The 17,340-nt window shown below is 38.2% G+C and overlaps 1 long non-coding RNA gene across 1 annotated transcript in view; it reads right to left on the bottom strand.

The window, feature by feature from the left end:
• Positions 1 to 12,560, bottom strand: part of LOC109287996 — a 210,531-nt gene extending 197,971 nt beyond the window's left edge. The window contains exon 1 of the long non-coding RNA XR_002095041.1: positions 12,493 to 12,560. This is a non-coding gene — a long non-coding RNA (uncharacterized LOC109287996). The remainder of the gene's footprint in view (positions 1 to 12,492) is intronic.
• Between the last annotated feature and the right edge of the window lie 4,780 nt (positions 12,561 to 17,340).

Here is a 17,340-nt window from a genome sequence, read left to right as displayed (position 1 = left end):
AGCTCAAGCCAGAAGCCGGGGGGCGCTAAGAACACAGCTCTCTGGAACATAGTGAGCATGAGGTGTGTGTTTTCTTCCTCTTCCTGCTGCCCCTGAGGTCTCTAGAATTTGGAGCCCAAAATCACAATGGCAGCACTCTGCAGAGTTGCTGATCACTTCCTTTTCCTGATTCCAGGTGCCTCTGGGATTTGTAGTCCACAGTTGCAGCCAGCACTAAGTAAGCAGGGCAGGGCAGCTCCGTACTCATAGTTTCATAGTTAGTAAGGTCGGAAGGGACCTGAACAGATCATCAAGTCTGACCCCCTGCCATGGCAGGAAAGAGTACTGGGGTCAAACGACCCCAGCAAGGTGATTGTCTAGCCGGGGAGGGGAAAGGAAAGTTTAACACCCCTCGTTCGCCCCAGACCCAAGCAGGGGTTTGACTGAGGAGGCCGGTGAGCCAGCCAGTGAGACCAGTGAGCCAGTCATCACTGCTCCAGCTAGGAAGCAGAGGGGCAAGGTCAGCCCTGCTCTCTGGAGCAGACAACACAGCCCAGAACAAGACTAAAAATGCTGGGAGACTGTGATTTAACTTGAACCAGGAAGGAGTCTGGGACAGAAGTTTCATATACTAGTTTGACCCAAATCAATTAAGTCTGATACTACATTCAGCCAGGTTCATCTTAAACCAGTTTCAGCCATTTTGAAACTGGTTTATGTGCACTATTCTGTTAGACTGAAACCAGTTTCTGATCACTTAAACCAAACGTTATGTGTAACGTCTGTCCCTACCTATATAGTGCAAAGTAGATAGCTTGCTTCATGCAGACTTCATAGTCAGAGCCAGCGTAGCAATGCTAGCTGTAGTAAAGCTAATAAACTGCTCTTCTCCCTAGCACCAGTCAGCCTGGGCACTCAAGAGTTAATTCAGGTCTTGTAGATCTGCTACTGTTTCCCTGTTACTGAACAGGGATCATTATTCAGGACAGCAGTAAAGCATGTGCTTAAAACACCTTACGATCAACAGGACTTAAAGACATGCTTTTCCAAATCAAGTTTTTTAACTTGGAAGCAGCAGCCTTTCAACTCAAAAGTTAAGTAACTACTTAAGTGCAGCTGTGAATAAGAACACGTTGCTGAATTGGGGTTCTGGTCCTTCCACTCAGGCATTAAATGTTCATGCTTTGATATCCAGAGATCTAAGGCTCATTACCACACAGGGCCCAGCCAGCAGGCATTACATAACCTTTTATAATATCTCAGACACATTTTAGTTCGGGTTCAGTAACACTGCAGGCAAATCTTCTTATTATTTCACCCAATATATTCACTCATCCCTAATCCAAATGGAAATTTGGGCACAGGGGATGCTTGCAGGAAATCTCAAGAGGAGCAACGCTGGTGAAAACAAATCATCAGCTTTTCACAGCTGAAAGACTGGAAACAGTTGGTGTCATCTATGAAAAATATATAGAAAGCTTCGCCAATTCAAGTCATCTATTTAAATTAGTAGCAGGTTATTTAAATTAAAATATAACTTCTTAAATTATGAAAAGTAATGATAATCAGTTTTGAAAATACAAACTTTCAGCCAGAGTTTATAAGCCTCACTACATCAGGTTCCAAAATTGTGCTAGTCACAAGTTCCATATATTTACTTTGGCTCACTCTTGCCTGTTGTTGTTGGGTACTTGTGACACAATCGAGTGAGTATGTGAAAGAAAACATGAGTACTGCAGATATATCAACGCCCTTCAGAAATGTGTGGTGGGAAAGCCTGAGTCTCTTGGATACATTGGATAAACACTATATGAACCACTGCTCTCTCTAATATTATGTTGTTAGCACACTCCTGACAAACAGAATTTTCAGTGCCAAGTCTTCAGTAGGTAGCACTGGTCAGCTGAGTTTTCATCAACAACTTCTTGTGGATAACAGACAGCTATCAATAAAAGTGACTAACAGTATAGGTTGCAGACCAGCTGTGAGCACACAGGTCCCAGACCAGAAGTGGACGTGAAGGAGCTGTGCTTCATGAGCCCGGACCACCCAGGATGAATATATTCAACCGTTTGCCCATCCCAACAGTCTACATGACCACATTACTTGGCTTCTATAATGACTCTTAGCAAGAGTTATTGTTTACAACCAGATGCCAACATTTCTGAGACAGCAGAGGTGTTAATAGTTTGCACCTTTACAGAACCACAGCATGTCAATGAAGTGACAATTAAATTCTGTCAGTCTCACCAGCTTTTGCAATATTTCTACTCTAAGATCAGTTCTAGAAGAACCAATAGCAACTTGCAGCCTCTAAGTTATACAGCATTGGAGTTATATAGCCTTATACTTTCACATTAATTTTTTTCCTGATAGTCTGAAAATTGCACACATATATTCTTCTTCATTGAATGTTAAATGAATTACTGCTGGAGAGACTGGAAAAGTTATATGGTATATAAGTCTACCTTATGCATTCTGAAGCAGTAAATTAAGATGCAGAAAGGAAAAAGGAGTAGAACTAAACAGCAACATTTACTCTTTGGTTATGGGTGACCCACAGCAACAAAGAACCAGAAAGTATCTGGGGAAGTATGTAGCTAGCTATCCCTTTCTCTTCTCCTAGGGAGGTTACAACAGAGCACAGGTTTTTTGTTTCTGTCAGAAAGGTACCTCTTAATCATGGTAGGAGGAAAAACAGACGGTCTAGTTATTGACCTTGGCTCCAAAACCAACTGAAAAAAAAGAAAACACCTGCTGTACAGACCTAAACCACTGAGATGGAAACTTGATCTGAAGAGAAAAAAAAAACCATGAAAAAAAAAAAAAAAGAATGTGGAAACACATTTTTTTCAACCTTATCTGGTAAGACAGAAGGGTATTATTTTGTTTTTAGGTAGAAAACATTTTCTTCTGAACATGCCGGCTGTTTTTGCATTTCTGTAGGTATAAAGGAACATATGGGAGCTACTGTACATGCATCCTTTTTATAGCAAATTCCTCTGAGAAATACCAACCCAACACGACAGGAAAGCTATAAAAGAATCCAGTTCCCTCAACGTAAGTTCAGTGGAGAAGACTACAGGATACACAAAGTTGAAACAAAAAGGTAAATCATCAACATCAATCTTTAGTAGAAGTGCTAAAAGGGACACAATTCAAGATGTTTCTTGAGATTGATACCATAATTTTGTCTTGCAAGGTGCCCGTAGAAACTTGTAAACTGTTTCTTTGCAACATTTATTTTTAAATTGCACATGCAAATTGGTTTGCTACAGCGGACTATTCCAAAAATAGAATATTAAATATCTGCAAATTCTAAGCATTTGTAGCATTTCCACGGCAATTCTACCAAATTATACAGACTCTGATATCTAGCCTTTTGAGTTGAAGTAATAGCTCCATTCATGACATAGTGAAATGGGTCACTGTCTTTTTAAGCCTCTGGCAAAGCTGGAAGGCAGTGAATAGGCAGAGCTGTGAAAGCTCCCATTTATTATAATTTTCATATAATACAGTAACACCCCTGGAACACAGAAGTGATGGGTTCCAGAGGCCAAGCAAACCAAGATAGGAGTTAGCTGCATTTTAAATAAACTGTAGTCTCCATATAGTTACAGTATACATTACAGTAATCCCACCTGGAGGTGATGAGGGCAGTGAGCAGTATTCCTAGACCCTTGTCTCTAAGAAACGTTAGAAAAAGGCTTTTGCCATTTCCTAAGGTTTCCTCCTGGTTAATGACAAAACTCTGAGACACTGCACAGTTTTGAAGAAAAGCAGGAAGATATCTTTTTTATAACGGTTGCATCCTTACTAGGCCTTCAGAACAATTCCTCTTCTCACAAGTATCCCTATTTCTTCACAAGAGTTCAGTTTAATCTGTACCTGTTCTCTATTCACAAGCTGATCTCTGTAAGCAGGATGTCATCTTCATGATGGTGTTTCATTATACACGTGGACAAGGAGACCTACACGGAGGTCACTAGGATGTGGCTAGCAGCAGGACTATCATCTCTTCAACTCTCCAGGAAGGTTCATTTATGTATGAAAGAGAGTAACCCCTCCACAACTCACAGATGAGGATTTTTGGTAATTACCCATTGCAACTCTCTGGGTTCTTCTGACGAGCAAGTACAGCCACCGGAGGCTTAACTAAGCAGCTGATGTGGGAGACCCAGATTCAATCCTCTCCTCTACTAAGGGAATTTAGGAATAGCCCCAAGAGGGCCCAACCTCTCTAGAAGTTTGAGAAGCATTCTTAATCCCTCTGCTTGACACTGTGACAATTTGCATGAGATAATTTAACATTCATTGGCCCAAAAACTAAAGCAAAAGTGAGCATTCCTAGTGTTCCTGAAAACAGAGAAAGTCCTGGCATCCAGTCTCTGCTCCAAGGTCTCTTTATTCAATGGTTGTGTCTACTAACAAACAGAAGGAAGCCAGAAGTCTAGATTTAATGCATCCAGTTAAGACACTGGGCACATGAGGGCAAGGTTTAGTCTAAGTTTTATGTCTGTGTTGCAAGACACAATATAGACCTAATAAATAATAATCTAATTTCCCCTACAATTTCAACCAGAAGAATGATTTTAATTTACTTCTTGTTATAAACCAATATGGTGTCATGTTGCTTGGCATTTATATCAGCTGCCTCGTTGCAGGGGCAATTGAGGTGACTCCTCCATCTAACTATATAAATGGTAAGGTAAAAAAAAGTTTTCTTATAACGTGGAGATTGTTCTGGACAAAATTACTGTACAGAGATACTGGTTTACGGTCATGTTTGAAGAATAATAGTAACCACCTCCAGGTTTTCCAGACCTTTTGGTTAATTAATTCCTGGGTCAACTGAACAAAAATAAAAAGCTACTCTGCCAGAATAAAAAGCACATTTCCATATATAACTTTACAAGAAGTTTAACTTTCAGACCTAAATATCTTGACAGTATCCATTAAAATCAAATCCATTTCAACTAGTTCTGAAAAAATGGAATTACCTTTGATATATTTTTTACACTGACATTTTTTATGCCATCTCAGGACATCAGTGATTTTCAGATATTTGAATCAGAACTAAAAATAGTTAAGCTTTAAAGGTCAGAAAAGAAATTTTCTCCTCTCCTTTTTGGTAATATTTCTTTTATCCCCTCTTTCTGAAAAGTGTCATTAATTAGTGCCTTTCAACCAAAAAAGTATTAGAAGTGTCTCTATTAAGCAAACATACATTTCAAAACTGAAATCACAGAAAGTGTCCATTAAATTCAAAGGCGATAAATTGCCTTGCTTGGCCACTCAGAGTCTTTCATACCAATTAGAAGGACATTTTATATCACATAAAGCAGTGAGCCACAGAAAGAACACCCAGAAATACTTGAGACTTTTGTATTAGCATCATTTCCCAAGGATTCTCTCCAGCCTCAGAAAGAGGGAGCGAGATTTTTTTAAACATCTTTTAAATCTCCCACTCAGATTTGAACATAGCAGGATTTTCTTTTCATACTAATTTGATATATGCTTCTCAATAAATGTTTTTTTTGTTGAGACTATACTAATTCAGTAAGGCAAGGAAGGGGCCTTAAGCATGTAGACAGGTTCCATTGTTAATGAGACCTAAAAACATCCTTAAAACTATAGCAATGTTTGCAGTGCATACCCAGGACACAGGGACTGGTTTCAACAAGTAAAGGGGCTTAGTTTAAATACATCTTTTTGACATAATTGGAAATAAAAATACATGTAGTTTAGAGCCATTCTAAGCTATTAAGGAAAGCAAGTTTGACAAGGACCATTTCTGCAAGATCATAGAACAAACTAAACATCAATTTACAAGATAACTTCAATCTTTAGAACTGCTTTAACGACACAGATTCCACGTTATCATAGTAGTATATTTCAAAATAATGTTATGTGTGCAAAATTTAAAGAATAATATCAAATAGCAGTAACCCAGTATTAATGCTAATCAGGTAAACATTTAAAAATCAGGGCAGGGTGGGGAGGACCCTTAAAAGTTTTCTTTTAGAATTAAGTTTGTCACTGTAGTACTTAGAAATTGAACAGTATCTGGTATACCTCTGTTTTCTATTCCTAAACCCAAGAGACCTCTACCTCAGCAGAAGTACTCACATGTGGCTAGATCTTACAGGTTTATAATCAGAATAAAAGAAAAAAAAACAGTTACTACAAATTCAGCTACGCCCACATGATTCTTCATACACTTAAAACTGTTAAAAAGCAAAGATATAACCTTGTATTCCAGGCCACTTTATTGACCAGTGAAGTCAATAAAGCTACATTAATGTATACTAATTATGAAACATATCCTCCCTGTTCTCAACAAGCATGAAATAGTTATATTTTAATATAGAGGAAGAGGAATAGAAAATACAGTGTACAAGTACTATGTTTAAAATTAACTTAGTGAGAGAAACTGCATCTCTTGGGAATTTTTGACTTCCATGCATTTGCTTTCTCAACCTTAACTCTGCATTAATAAAACATTTTGTATTTAAATATTTCATGTTTATTTTGGTTTTTAAATGTCCTGCACATCCTGTCTACATTGGAAGAGTGGGGTATTACAATGTATATTACATGGGATTCGGATTTTAGATACGTGCTAAATCAGTAGCTTTAAACATTCATAACTTCAAAGCTAATGATCCACTTCACTTCAGATTTAGATTGTTGAAGTGCTGGCATAGGATTACAAAACAAGCCAAGTGTCTACTTTAAGCCACTTTTGAGTTATATAGCTTCACAAATCACAGTATTTTCATTATATTTAGTATGGAAAATTTCATCAAGGCCACACAAAAACTATGCATTTTCCACATCCTTCCAATCCAATGTCCAAACATGGAAAACTCGAGTGCAAAAGGAAGTGTTTTGAGAACTGGGGGAATGATGAAGGGGCTATAGCAGCAGTATGGCTAGGGACAGAAGTTACACATAAACCAGTTTAAGTGATCAGAAACTGGTTTAAACCTGTAACAGAACAGAAGTTCAGTACACATAAACCAGTTTCAAAATGGATGAAAATGGTTTAAGATAAACCTGGTTGGATGTAGCACCAGACATAACTGATTTGGGTCAAACCAGTTTATGAAACTTCTGTCCTAAACCCCTTCCTGTTTCAAAGTAAATTAGAGTCTCTCAGCATCCCAGCATGCTTTACAGCCCTAGGCTGGGATTTGCTGTCTGCTCCAGCAGAGAAGGGTTGGGGTGAGGGGGCAGAGGGAGGCAGGGACTGCCCCCCCAGGCAAACCCTGACTGAGGTATGGGGCCATGGAGGGGGTTAAAGCCCTCTTCCCCCAGTTAAATCCCCTTCCCCTGAGTACAGAGCCGCCCTGCCCTGCTAAACTTACTGAAACTTAGTGCTGGCTGTGACTGTGGACTACAAATTCCAGAGGCACCTAGAAGCAGGAAAAGGAAGTGATGAACATCCCTGCAACATCCCGCTGCTGTGTTTCTGGACTGCAAATTCCAGAGACCTCAGGGGCAGCAGAAAGAGGCATCAAACACACAGCACATGCTGGCTACATGCGAGAGAGCCATGCTCTAGCACCCCCCACATTCTAGCCTGAGCCACTGCAGGCATGTGCCTGCATTTCCTGAACCAAAGTAAATTCATGTCCAGTTGTTTCTCTGTTTAGTCTCTGCATCTTAGACAAACCTGCAAAGACTGATTGATTCAGCCTTGGGTTTTTTGACTGTCTGTATACTTAGCCTAGGAGTTCAATGACAGTGACAAGCTGCTATAATGAAAATGTTGAAAGTCTGAAATTGACGTGCACCAAAAAGAGAAAGGAGTCAACTTTGTCTCTCTGGGACCCAGCTCAGAATCAGGGAAAGCAGAAATGTGAACTTGGAATCCTACATGCTAGGCAAATGCCCTCATCACTGAGCTACAACATCCAACATTATCTGGCTCACTTGATATAATGTCTAGCAGCTCCAACAGAGTACAATAAGTAGAAAAAGAGAGAATGACCCTAATATTCTAATGGTTAGGGTATTCATCTGGCACATGAGATTCCAATAAAATCGGGGTCTTGAAGCTGGACATCTCATATCCCCTCACCTTCTCCACATCATCTCATCTCAGCTGCATCCTGCCATCATAATCCTTCCCAATGAATGAACTCCTTTTTCTACAACTCTGTTGACTGCATTTGGACTTAAGATTCTACATCAGCAACCCCAATTCACCATGTAGGACAAAATATTGTGCACTCTTACTTCCTCCCACCTTACTGCCCAATTTAGCTAAAATACTTAGACCATAAGAACCACCACAGAATTCTCCACAGCAGATAGATGGCAAGAGATATTTAAAATGACTAAGAATGGTTTCATTCTCATCTCTGCATTTGCACACTATTCCCTTTAGGAACAGGAATTGCAGTTCTGTTACTGCTCCTATTGAAGTCATAGAAAAAGATGCACGTGCACTCAATGACAAAATACAGATTCCTTTGTATAGTCAGTACACAAATAAGAGGGTTTCTTTCTTTCAGGAGGTAAATGGAGTTGAGTCAGCCCTGTTCCTGTAACACGGGACCAGCTTCCAGATGTGTATGTCAACTTCCCCCATGAGGTAAACATGCGTTGTTAGAAGAAACTGAGGTATGAAAAAATAAAATGACTTTTTACCCAAGGCAACTGTAGCACAACCATTAACTGAACTCAGACCCATTGAGTCCACAGTGCTGCTATGTCTTAGCCAAATAGCAAGACCATCCTTCATTGCATATATCAGTATCTTACTTACTCTAGATAAACAGATAACCATCTTTTACCTATAAACATTTATATAATTATTTAGTGATGTTTATCCTTGTTTGGTATTGTATTACTACAAATAGAACAGAGGCAATAGCTTTTCTTACTAATGTGAATACGGGCACAGGGTACACATGTATCTTCTGTACTTTCTTCAGAATTTTGTATTTCTTCTCATATATACCATTTCAGGATATGAGCAAGCGAACCCCTAATATCCAGTGTCAGTTATATTTTCTATGCAACTTGCTGAACACTTTCTGTCATCTGATGCACAGGATGGCAAATAAGGGCATTTTGCATAGCAACAAGCTTTACTATAGCAAGCACGCCTCTTAATCATGTCAATTACTTTCTGTTGACATTTTCAAAGCTCCCTAAATGATCTGGTCTACAAATATTTGAATAGGCTTCCAAAAAGATCAGTCTTAGATACTATTTAGTACATCAGGCAGAAGTAGGAAAAAATATAGCTAGATAGATAGATAGATAGATAGATAGATAGATAGATAGATACTGGATCCCATAGGTATGTTTTCTCCTCAAAACAAAGTTCTTTCATATTGTAGTTCCTCTGTAATGGTTCCCATAGCAATAGTTCATGGTAACAATGAGACTGCAATACTCTAGAGAAGTCCCTAACACAATTCTTCCTCTATTCTCGACAGCAACCAAAAATGTATCACACTTCAAAATTCTCCTTCTCCCTCCAGTTTTATTATCTCTAGCATGAATATTTGTGAGGGCAACTTTAGTGATAGGGATTCACACAGATTTGTTCTATGTTAATAATGGCTGTGAAGCTAAGTTATTCAAAACAAATCTCTGCATCGGAAGCAAGTTCTTAAATAAGCTGGAAATGTTGTTATTCCAAAGCCAAATTAAACAAGGGGTACCACAGAAACCCAATTAACTAATTTAGACAGCAACACAATATAAATCATTGCCCTTATTCTCACCCAGCATGATGTTCTGTGACTCATAGATGCCACTTTGTTAGCGTATGTTTCAAGAAAAGGCCTATTTAATACTGGTAGCATTTAAAGACAGCATGTAGTTCCCATGTCTGAATTCCAACAGGATCTTGTAACCAAAGTATTATTTTGTCCACAATTAGCATGCATTAAATTCAGTGTTTCCAAACTCACCTTGAAAATCCACAACAACAAAAAATTCTGAAATTTTCGATCAAGTTGTCAGAATAATAGCAGAGAATGGGTATAAGTAGACACAACACTGGCACAAGGACAGACTGGAGGGAATTAGGAACAGCTTAACATGTGCTCTAGTATTTTCTCCTCTCCAAACTGGCATGGGAACAAGGGTTCTGAGGTCTCAGTGTTCCTCTGCTGTCAAAGATCTGCAAAACTTACTAAGAAAAAATGCCTCATACCCCATTACTGGCCAGTCCAGGTACAGATTAACAGTTACACCGAAAGCTCAAAATAGCAGATGCCATGTTCTTAATTGAACAATTCCAATACATCCACACCAATGACCTATTTATGGGTCACTATGTGACCCCAAAGAAGTTGAAGTGGGCCAAGATCAATTCAAATTTTCCAGTGTTCCAGATCTCAGGTATCAAGGTATCAAGACTGCATGTAGAAAAGTCCTAATTCTAAAAAGAACAAATTAAGCCAGGGATCCTATGGGTCAAACAGGACTTATATTTACACAGACATAGGTCCAATAATATCAACAAATGCCCTTAGTTCTTCAAATACTGATCATTTTACATTGGGCCTAATTTTCCTCTCACACTGCCATACAACTGGTGAAACTCCACAAACTGTCTGAGAATTCTTCTGGTGTCAACCAATGTAAGCAAACAGAAAAACTGGGTTTTCAAGTCAATAGTTAGACCTCTGTAATATCTGATGTAAATGAATCATGAATGGGGATACTCAATATATAAGGAAAACATTACTTTTAAACAACTTCCCCTGGGCTACACCAGTTTCACCACATTTAGGACAGGAAAACTTTCACCCTCCTCTACATTTTAGGGAAGGATGCAGAATGTTTCCCACTTCAGACAGATTACTTCAACAAATTTTCTTTCCTTTAAAAAAAATTACCAGTTTAAACAGTTTAAATTCACTGGGGATATAGATTCAATCATTTCCATCAGGTTTCCTTCCTTATTTAAATTAGCATTTTCCTACATATGTTCATGTCAGCTTTAATAAACCTATTTCAGCTTGCAATGTGCATATCTGACCTTAGACACTGCCTCTCTAGGCTCCTAAAAGAGTCATGTTGCATTAAGTAAAAGGCTTCTTGGAAGAGGTCCTTAATTTTTTTTTTCCCAATCAAGAAACAGGTGAATTATTTAGATTCCAATTTTTGTAATTAGATTAGATGCTTGATTTATTTCTTTGTCTTTCTGCCAAAGTACCATGTACCCAGCAAATTTTAAAGCAAGCATCACTTCTTCCATCCACACTAGGGACCCAACTATATTATGCGAAACTAGTATCATTAAAAAAAAAACAGGAAAAAGTTTTCAAAAAAGTCAGTAAGATGTTAATATACATTTGTTGATTTTAAACATGCTGGCATCAACTGTAATGCAACCTGGTACATTCAGGGAGATCTAAAATCACTAATTTCTTTTACTCAATCTGGAGGAATGTTGTAGCTTCAGCAGAATGGAAAACTTACTTGAAGCCCTATATACAAACACCATCTGCTCTCTTGCAAAAGGTATAATGTTTGAAATAACAACATTCCTTTCTCTTCTCCTCACCACCAAACAGTCACACTCTTGGTGGAACAGAATGATTCTATTTATATGAAGAGCCTGCAAAATAAACCACTATAAAAACAGAAGCATATGGCCAAATAACTCTGCAGTATTTAGCATGTTCACCTGTAGAGCAAGAGCTATAAAACAAGCAACTAAATATACACAGGTCCACCTGGAAACTGCCAATAAGTGCATGGTGTTCTTCAAATGAAAATCCTATTCCTCACTGATTATGTTATATAGATGCCTTGTTACAGGTTTGCCAGAGCAACTCTTCATACCACTGACCCTGCCTTTACTATCTAATATCGTGTGCAGCCATACTTACGGTAACCCTCAATATGTCCACCCAGTTGCAAGAATTTAATTACCTTACCTGCTAAATTTAATTAATTACCTTACCTGCTAAAATTTACAGGTCAAGTTTAACTGACCCCTGAAAAACCACTGTAAAAATTTCAAATAAGTTTAGGATTCCCTGACTTTTTCATTGACAACCATGTGCCTACCATCCACTGTCTTTAAGGCTATCATGTTTTTCATTAGGCAGCTTCTTTTCAGGAGACGGCTTACAGGTCTTGCACTTCAGTTTGTTTGCTGTTTGTTCTCTATGTTGCAACAAAAAACACACCTGTTCTCAAATCCTTTCCTGCTTTTTTTCTTATGACCAGCGCAACAGAAATGGGCACTGACTGAGAAAGAATGCTTCAGCGTTACCAAAAGCTTTATCAGGCAGGGAAGAACCATAGAATTCTTGAATCTTGTGAAATTTCTCCTTCTATCCTCAAGTCTTCTTTTCACTTCAAACTGTTAAAAAAAAGTTCCAACAAACAGCTGGCTTTTGTCAAATACACTACAAAACACCTTTCCACAGTATTATTTTGGCCTCCTGATTAATGTTCCTCTGTGGTCAGTTCTCTAATCATTGCTTTGAGGTCATTAAGGCTTTGCACAAAAACGTCAGTTCCACTTACCAATTAAAGGATTGCCCATGTCCTTTTATCAGGATGCCTCTCTCTGGAGAAGAACTAAAACCATCCTGAAACGGAAAGAGAAGAAAAAGAGTTTACATGAAGGCAAACCTTATTTGACTTTCCACTTCTACTTGATTTCTGATCTTCTTGTCAAACTTGTGTGTCAAGAACAGGATTCACAATTCTTATTTATGGCTCCTTCATGGCTTCCTACACTGCTTCTATTTCCACCATGTCAGAGACTTTTTCATAGTTTGCTAAAGGCAGGTAAAAGCTGAGAAAGCCAAAAACTGCAGAGTATTCCTGCTGATTTTCCATTACAGAAGAAAGTGTAATGTAGAATTTCCTCAAGTCTCTGAAGGGTCTTCAAATTTCTCCTAACAAATATTACAATTATGTTATTTTTCAATTGCTGAATGCAACAAGCTATATTACAGTAGAGTCTTCCAAAGAAGTTGATTTGTCCTGCTTTCAATTCCACCCCTTACTAACAGACGACTGAGGTCTATTTCTGCAAGCGTCTTTGTTAAAATTTTGTAGAAACTTGACAACAGATATGAATCTAGCTTTTGTGTTCCTTATTTTAAGCAAGGAATTAATACCATCATTGCAGTAACTGAGTCTGGCAGCATTCTCCCATTTTCAAGAACTTGACTTAGGAACACAGCATAACAATTCTTCAATATTTAGCATGCAATCTACAAATTAAGTCATCTTTTGCTTATCTGCAAGTTTTTAGAGGGTCATTCAGCTTCACCTGCTCCAGTTTCAGCAGTAGGAAGAATAAAGAATCACTTTCTGTCTTTTTTTTTTTTTTAAATTATTGACCACTGGGATACAGGGAGGCCAGGATAGATAATACAGATCATGAGTTTTTCCTGAATTATGTCCGTTTCAACTACAGTGTACCTTAATTTAAATATTTCTCATGATGAAGAACCCTATGACACTATGCAACTTTTCCCAAATGTCCTATACCCTTGCCATTGAAAATATTACTTATTTCTAGTCTTTTTTTTTAAATACAGATTTAAATCTTTATTGGTGAATGTTCTACATTCCATTTCCAGTCATTAGCTCCTGTTAAAACCACGTCTACTAACGAATCCCTTGATTGTCAAATTTCTGTTGCCCATGTAGATGCTTACACAGAGCTCTCAAGTCATCCCTTAATTTTCTCTTTTATAATTTAATATAGTCAAGCTCCCAGAATTTCTCACTGAAAGGCATGCTTTTTAATCCGTTAATGATTTTTGTGAATCTTCTCTGAAGCCTCTCCAAGTTTTCAACATCTCCCTTGAAGGTTTGGCATCACAACTTGACACAACATTCCGACAGTGGCTGCACCAGTGCCAAATACAGGGTTACACAACCCTCCTACTCGTTTAAATTTTCAACAGTTTAGTTCCCGTTCAAATCCTTCCTTCAACATCCCCTACAACAGAATCATTCCCTAATAACAAATGCAAACACTTTTCAAATCACTGATACTTCTATGAGCTTTGCAATATGCCCTTTTTTCTCCCAGGCTTATGTTCTAGATGGTTAACTCTGTAGGACACAGGCTATCTTAATTTTTTGCTTTGCACTGCATTAAGCACACAGTTGATGGTAAATAACAAGAACAATAATGATATATTTTAGTGTTTATATTGTTAAAATCTCTTGTTGTCTTTATTTACATTAGCAGTTATAATGACTGTTCACATAGAAATTTCTGTTTTGGAAACAGTTTTGTACAAACTTATCTTTAAAGACAGTTGCAATGCTGAATTTGCCATTAACGGAGAAGACAGACCTTTATAATGCATTTGCTATAATGTAACCTTGTTTCACATAAATACTTTAAATATCATTTTAACAACTGTGAAGATCGATCTTGCAACGGGTTGACCACTACAGCACTAGTTCACCAACCATTCAAGAATCTACTTAACTTTTAACTGATTAGGCTCAGCAGAGCTAATAAGTGCTTTTCAAAATGGAATCCAGGCTGCTCAACCCCTTCCAGAACTGAGTTTTACGGGGTGCGGCTACATGTGCGCCTGTATTAGGGCACAGTAAATTCATTAACTCTGCCATAGGATAATACTGTCCATGACAAGAACTACTTACAGTAGAGTAATTTACACCCAGCTCAACACATGTGTAGACAGTGACCGGGGCTGGCTGGGACACCAGAATGCTACCGTGCAAGGACCACCTGCAGCTTCAGGGGGCCACATGCAGGCCCCAGCCAGCCCTTCCACTGACTGATGCCACAGTCCAGAGCCCAGGGCTGACCCCCCCAAACCTGCTGCCAGCTTGGGGCTGCTCCGCCCCAGCTCAAATTGCTGTGGTCCTGGACACACACGTATACACTGTGCCCGGGAGCTACTGACTCTGGCACAAAGTGTCAGCTAATTGCACACTGTGTACTAACACAAATACGGTATTTTTTTTTTAAAGTAAATGCATATGAGTTTGATATTAAACTTATTTTTATGCAACAGAAACATTTTCTTTCACAAGTTTTCTACAGGAATCCAGAAACATGGGAGGAGCGAGAAAGAATTCTGTTTGTGACACCTACCCAAACTTATGTTAAATCAATTCTAATTTACATACTGTACTTTTTTTTTCTTCCAAAGCAATACCTACCCTTGAACAGAACCCAAATATGGTCCATAGGGCCAATGGCCCAGTTAACTGTTACAACAGTGTAAACTATACAAAAAAAAAAAATCAATATTTAATACATGTGGCAATCAGTATATTGAAGTAAAACTTCATTTTGCACACCACCGAGGTAGAAAGTTAAATTTAAAATAATGAAACATTAGTCTACAAAGCAAGTTAATTCCCCAAACCAAGAAACATGGCAGTTCTAACTATTATTCTTTATGCAGTTCAAGATCAATTCCTGCAGTCCTAATTTAGGTAAAAGCCATAGAGAGTTTTATCCCAGTAAAGACAGAAACAGTGATCTCTACTCACCTAAACCAGAGGCACTGCGATACCACTGTACAAGAATGGATTTCATATTAAATATATACTTGGAGATTAATATTTCCATTTATTTTCAAACAGAAATCTCAAAAAAAATACTGTGTGGGTCAAATTCTTTGCCTGCTATACATGGGAAACATATTACATCTAGCAGGAAAGAGTTCAGAAGAGAAAATTTGAATACATTATTGAACATTTACCATTGTTTTGGCCTTGCTTACCAAAACAATTGCAAACATATTTCCCAACCCTTTCTCTTTAGACTGATGTACAAAGTTGGGGGGGGGGTTTCATTTTATACTACAATAGTTAACAGTAGTGAAAATCCTTATGCATATCTTGGAAACCAGCTCTGAAAACAAAAACAAAAAAACTCTTAATTTTTCAACACACACACACACTTCCCACGTACCACATAAGCAGTATTGTGAGATGTGAAGAAAGAAAGAAATCAAGTCTGATAGTTTCAACCCAGGGAAGGTATAAGCAAAGGGCCTTAAACAGAAATTCTTCTGCAGATTTAAAAATGGGAGGTATTGTGTTCAGTAGTGCTTTACTGTATCTTAAAAAGCAGCACTCCATGCATAGACAGTTTCCCCAAATGCTTCCCTTGATGTACCTAAGGTATAATCATAAAATTGCCAGAGATTTCATTCTCTGCTTCTGAAGCTGATTCCATTCTCTCTACAGTGATCTTTGATTTCAACACTTCATTGCACAAAAACCTAATGATCAACTAAGCAAGATAGCTGCAAAAATTGGTAGCCAATATAGCAGTTTTATGAGACACTGTTGTGTATACTCCTTGGAAGCACTATTTGTAAAGTGTATGGATACAAAAAGGTTTATTTCCTTGCACCAGGACAAAATAGCAGTCCATGATGCTAAGGTCCATCATCCTCCATAAATAGCTCCACTACTTGCTGGATTACAAAGAATATGCATCTTATCCGTATAAAATTACAAACATGGAGTTAATACTGTGTATACACAGTACATAAAAGAAAGGGTACATAACAAGAATGAATACAATGCACCTTATCTTCCTGTCAGCAGAGAACTATAATTTTGTATTCTGTGCTGTACCATGCAAGGCATACGGGAATATCAGGCAGATACTTGCTTCTATAGATCCTAAAACTTCCCCGATGCAATTCCTATCTTAAAGCAGAAATATAAACCAGGATAGCTACAGATGACAGGAAAGATAAATCTTTTTCTTTATAAATTAGTTTAAATTGAATAAAAATACACTCCATGCTTCACACCTTCAGAGCACTGCACAGAGGCACAAAGTTCACAGTTCATTAATACTCACAACCTCCCTGAGGTAGCTGAGTGTTATAATCATTATTTTACTCATTGGGAACCTGACACAGAGTTGAAGTGATTTGCCCAGAGCAATGGTTCTCAACCTTTTTAGACTCAAACCACCTTTCATTAGACCCAAGGTGCCTGCTGGAAAATGCCAGCTCTTAGCTTTCACTCATTTTTTTACTACAAAAAAATAACAGAGCAATTACTCTGTTTCAAAGCACTCACAAAAACCACAACCAGTCAGAAAAGTTTTTGGAATTCCTGTTTGAAATCTCTGGATTTCATCTTGCACATGGTGTAGGTAACTACACACATAGCAGTGCTAATATTGCATGGCACCTTGCAGCACCCCTTAAAAGGCTCTTGCACCACGCCATGGCCCCCTGACTGGGAATCACTGGTCCAGAGCTTCATAACAATTCAGTAGGAATACAACATAAAAAGTTCTTGATCCATATCCTACAGCTAGTGCAATACCTCAGTCTGCATCTTCTGATGCATTATACCACCAGCATCAAATGCATAACTGTATCTGAAATACAA

The sequence above is a fragment of the Gavialis gangeticus genome, unplaced genomic scaffold, assembly GCF_001723915.1.
Source record: "Gavialis gangeticus isolate Ggan-Ray unplaced genomic scaffold, GavGan_comp1, whole genome shotgun sequence".
Classification (NCBI taxonomy): Eukaryota; Metazoa; Chordata; order Crocodylia; family Gavialidae; genus Gavialis; species Gavialis gangeticus.
The sequence above is the reverse complement of the archived record's forward strand: the minus strand, read 5'-3'. Positions and strand labels throughout refer to the sequence as shown.